Raw genomic sequence first — 6,000 nt, forward strand, 5'->3', positions numbered from 1 at the left:
TTATACAACACATCCTCCCACACAGATCACATTCTTCTTCAGCTAAAACCACAACAGATTAAGTTCAGAGTCCGTCGAAAAAAAAAAGTACTTTTTCTAATTGAAATATATGAAAATAATATACATACGTCTGAATTATTATTATTATTATTATTATTATGACTTATAACTCAGACCTCAGCTCTGTAATCACCATTGAGATTATAATATAATCACAGATAGTTAACACATAAAGGACAAATCAGTGTTTGATATAATCTGTCACGTAACGCGTCACGGTCCAATCATAGCGAAAGAGAGGGGAAACGGAGCGACGCGTATATTTACTACCATGTGGAGCTAGAGAAATGACTGTTGTGCTCGGCTTACGCATAACACTTCAGATATTTAGACGCACACACAAAAACGCATCACGGAGTCGTACTGAGCTGTCGATCAACGGCGCACAGCATTTAGAGCAGGGGTTCTCCAAGTTTTGATACCTGAGGGAACAATTTAGGAACCCAACATTGGACTGAGGGTCGCCAAAGGAAAAAAAACAGAAAGAAATCCCATTTGTAATCATTTTAATGACCAGATTGCAGTTCTACAGTTTAGCGTTAAGTAATATAAGCGTTAATATAATAACGCTTTATAATTTACTGGGTAATTACCGAGTATTTTGGCCATTGTTCTAACCTTCTAATTACAGGTTAATACCAAGTAACACATTTCTGTTACCATATATTTACTGGGTAAATAGCTAGTAATTGGGGGCTGTAGCTACCTGCTTATTACCAGCTTATACACTAAAATTCACCATATACAAACCAGGTAAATAATAATATTAATAATAATTAAAGGTTTACACTTATTGGTCTGTATCCATTAATGTCCAATAAACATTTAACAAGTGTAGTACCTCCTGGATCAAAACTTTCAACTGTAATTCATTGCGGGCCGCTAGAAATGTTTCCGCCATTTGCCCCCTTGGCCCCCCTTTGAGAACCAATGATTTAGAGCATTCAGACTCGTCACTCTAACTGACTTTGTACTATTTAAACCGATCCATCAGGGTCAGGGCTGCAGTGGTTAAGGTCAGACTGTGTGTCAAACTCCATCTAAAGAGCAACAGAGTGATGGACGTGTTAAACAGCCTCAGATGTCAAAGACAGTCGTCCACAGGTGAGCGACTATAGAGAAACGGTTTCTCCTCAGCACTCACATTATTTACTGTCAGAGCATTTGGTAAAATACACACACAAAAAAAAAACATATAGAGGCCATTTTGCTTATCTTTCTTTCTTTAAAAAAAAAAAAAACATTCCTCACACGTAGCCTTGTATCGGGTGTCTGATCACGTTTCAGGGATCTATGATGGACATCTGATGCAGCAGAAATTTCTTGCTGAATGTAACGGATCTGAAGAAGAGAGAGGAGAGGAGAGGACTCAAAAAAAAAAAAAAGAGATCCTTCACACGGTCTAACTTGCACTATTGCCGTAGCGTTTCTGTGCTAATTTCTCTGACCCTGACCCACCAGCAGGGGGCACACCATCAACCAAAGCATTAACGTGACCAACAGAAATGGGAGGCGAGATGGAGCAACCTTGTAGCGCCATGACTCAAACAGAGGAGATGTCAAAGTGACAACCGTGTCATCGTGGAGCGTGTTCTTTCACCCTAAAGGACCCTGGTATAATTGCGCGTCAGTGTCCTGTAGTATCCGACTTCACCATCGGGTGGCGGTACAAGTCTGGATGCAGGGAATAGGATGCATTCCTAGTATACAAGGGCCTTTCGTTAGCAGCAGGTAGCGTGTGCATCTTTTACTACCGTTAGCGATTAGTAACACTAGTGCAGTGCCCGTAACAAGTATGTACTCCTATAGTGGGAGCTGAAGAAGATTTTTCAGTTATGGTGATGCATGATAAGGAACGTAAAGGCTAACATCATACAAACACTGTGCAACTTCATTAGGCACAACGCTGGCGTGGCTGACAGTCACAACAGCTAGCTATGCTAATGCTAATGGAAAATGAAAATATTTGCGTTCTGCCTCGTGAGGTCGCAAAGTGTTTGTATTATGTTAGCCCTACGCTAATGCTAATCTTAGCCTCGCTAGCTTACCTTTGGAAACAGGTTCGCCAAGTTGGCCGCAGAGTAGTAGCATGCTTGTATTATGTTAGCCCTACGCTAATGCTAACACAACTTGCTTTATAGATAGATAAGTAGGGCTGCAGCTATCAAATAGTTTTGTAATTGAGTATTCAACCAATTATTTTTTGATTAATCGAGGACGCAAAACACAAAATTATTATTATTATTTATTTTTTGACACATTTTTTTTATTCGATAGCTGCAGCCCTCGTAAGCTACATTAAATCAGCTAACATCAATGTTAAAGTTAGCGTGTGCTGGCAGCGTGACCATTTGCAGGCTCTAGCAGGCTGCAACATTGCTGTTGTATATAACATGTATAAACTGGACAGATAAATCCTCTGAGGCTGGAAGTTTGTGTAGCACTCTGTGCTGCACTTAGGAGCCAAGAATAGACCTTTTCGCAGACTTCCGGTTTCCGAATACTGTTGCCCCTTGCCTGCACTCTCGCGTGTTTTACGGACAAAGCGGAGCTCCGCGAGACAACAATTCCAGGAATTAAGCGCATTGCGACGTCCCAATGAGTGCGGAAGTCAACATCGCGCGTTTCATTTCATGACTGAGGTGGACCACAAAAACATGAGTGAGTCATATTTTTTCACCAACTTATAGGACCTCCAGAGTGCCAAATATAATGATATAAATGATTAAAAAGTTGATTTTGCATATGTCTCCAACAGTTCTTCAGTTGCCCCCTGGTGGCTATTCAATATATTGTTATATATTAACTTCCGGTTTGGCTTCCGGAAGGAAACTGGAAGACTATACTTCCATTTATTTATTTATTTTACATATGGTCTCTCAGGTGGTGGAGGAGGGGGGAAGTACTACGAGCCTTGTGGGTGTGGTGTGGTGTGGTGTGGTGTGGTGTGGTGTGGTGTGGCTTACTCCATAAGGAGCCCGGGCTAAGCTGATAAAAGGGACAGGGCGATACGAGCGCTCGCTTCACGGGCAAAAGGCCAGGTCAGCGTTCAGCGTCCTGACCCATTCTTCAACAGGATGAGCCAGCAGCTCTGCCCCGCAGGCAGGGGTCACCCACAATGAGGATGGACTTATGGCTCAGGAGTTACTATTAACACCCTCACATACACAGTGAGTTACACACGCATGCACGCACATGGTTGCACTGCTCGTGCACAAAAGCTCTCTTTGTAATGTAAGATTTTAGTTGTGCAAACTCATGACAGACAAAAAAAGACAATGTCTTTTTTTATTTTTTATTCTAAGTTATATTAACATTATATGTTGTCTAAATGTTCACAAATCTGATTTATGAACATTTATTAACACCACAAACTAAAGAGATCTAATCAGCAGGTGTGATGATGATGAAGATGATGCAGACTCCAGGGTGGCAGCTGTAATGTATTGCTAGGTTAATCCCCGTGAATCCTAAGTGGTACGGCCTAAGGAAGGCTTAGTATATTATAGTTCTGTGTGAAGAAATCCACCCCCCCACCCGTGTGCGGTGGTACAGGCCGTTAGCCCCTGGGGTATAAATAGGGCAGCTATGTCTCCTTAAGCTGGCTTTTACGCAATATCAGTTAAAAATATGACTTGACTAATTACATGCGGGTCAGTCAGTCAGCAGAAGGCGTTGTTGACCACGGTCCATGACGGCGGTGTAGCGCCCACAGGTCAGCAGAGATCAAACCTGAACAACACGTCTTACAAAACGTGTCACGGCTGACATTTTCTGAGGCGCTGTTGTCACAGTGTCACTGACATTTAAGTGTTTTTTTTTTTTTTTTACTAATTAGCGTTTTGATCTCTCCGTGATCTCAGCGAGCGACAGGATTACGGGGCCTTTGTTTTTAACCACAAGCGGGGTTTCAATTCAAATATGCATCACAATGACTAATGACACAAACACTGAATGTGTCACTTGGTGGTTAGATGACAGAAGGTCACATACTTTTAATGTTTGTTTGCTTTTTTTGGTTTTAATTTCCATTCTTGCTGTTGATTTCTTTCTGTGAAATGTGTTTCCCAGCTTCCTCTCATCAGCCTGTGACATGATTAGGCCTCCTTACATCCCCCCGCCCCAGTGAGTCGTACACTCTCACACTATATGAGATCAGTGGCTTATGAGAGGGACCAGGAGCAAGATAGTAAAGGAGAGGAGAAATAAAGTGTGACAGGGGTAGAAACAGCTTGAAAGAGTGAGGACAAAAAGTGTCTGTGTGAAAGAGGAAGAGGGATTACTCGTCGTTTTTTGGCACCGTCCCACGGCGGCTGCCAATCAAACCAGACTTTCTGTCGGTTCCTCTGGTTTAGCAGCAAAATGTCAGCAATGTGAGCAAACAGAACAGCGAGCAGTGGTATCTCCAAGGAGAAAGAGCACAGCCAGGTCTGGCCGTGGTAGCTCAAGTGCCATTCATTTGCAGAGAAACCGTCTAGACTGGCATCGCAGATGCTCGTCTGGAGAACCTTTATCACGGGCAATATTCAAGGTAACATTGCTATACACTGTAATCATTGCTATACAACTCCTCCTACAGTAAATCTGCTGCCCAGTCTCTCTCTCAGTCTCTCACACACACAGCCAGTTACTCAACACATCGGTGGAGTTATAGATGGAGCTGTAAACTATATTGAAATAGAGTTTGGAAAACTCTTTCTTTTACCTGGTATATTCATGGCAACACAAAAGTCTTACTAGGTAATTACTGCTGGTAATAAGAAGGTAAGTACAATAAGTAATACCAGTAATTTCCTGGTAACTATATGGTAAATGTTAGTGTATTATTGGGTTATAAGCTGGTAATAAGCAGGCAGCTACAATCCCATAATTGCTAACTATTTCCCCAGTAAATATATGGAAACAGAAATGTGTTACTCGGTATTAACCTGTAATAAGAACAATGAAACCAAATACTGGGTATTTAGCCCAGTAAGTTTTATTGGTAATAACTTAATAAGTGGGTAAATACAGCAAAGATTTATAATTTACTGGGTAAATACCCAGTATTTTGGCCATGGTTTCATTGTTCTACCCTTCTTATTACCAGCTGTAAATTAATGAAACCATGGCCAAAATACTGGGAATTTATCCAGTAAATTATAAAGTGTTATTGGTAATAACTACTGGTAATAAATGGGTAATTACAGCAAATCTAATCAGGAGTTATTACCAATAAAGATTTATAATTTACTGGGTAAATACCCAGTATTCTGGCCATGGTTTCATTGTTCTTACCTTCTTATTACCAGCAGTAAATTAATGAAACCATGACCAAAATACTGGGACTTTACCCAGTAAATTATAAAGCGTTATTGGTAATAACTACTGGTAATAAGTGGGTAAATACAGTGAATCTAATCAGTATGTATTGCCAATTACGCTTTATAATTTCCCGGGCTAAATACCCAGTATTCTGGCAATGGTTTCAGGGTAAATAGCTAGTAATAAGATGACTGTAGCTACCTGCCTATTACTAGCTTACTAGCACTTTTGTGTTACCATGAATTTAACAGGTACATTTCTGGTAATTAGAGACTGAAAAACAAAGGGTTACCTCAGTTTTTTGTTGTTTTTTTCTCCAACAAAATAAAAGCAGATAGTTGGCCTGTGCAGGTACTGCTTCTCACCCCTAAGAGAAGCAGCACCTCTGGTGCCAACTCTAACCCTAACCACAAGAATCAGCCTGGGTTCTGTGATATATGTTGTACAGATGATCAGTATGGACGGAAAATAAAAGTTCCATATATACCGTATACACAAAACAGGCTACCGGGGGAATTTATCGATCGTCAATCTGCAACGAGGCACCTGTAGAACAACACCACTCATATTTGGTGCCACAATTTGTCATCTATTTTCAACATCATTTACAAAACTGACATCATGCGCTATTGAAGA

This window comes from Microchirus variegatus, assembly GCF_963457635.1.
Source record: "Microchirus variegatus genome assembly, chromosome: 9".
NCBI lineage: Eukaryota > Metazoa > Chordata > Actinopteri > Pleuronectiformes > Soleidae > Microchirus > Microchirus variegatus.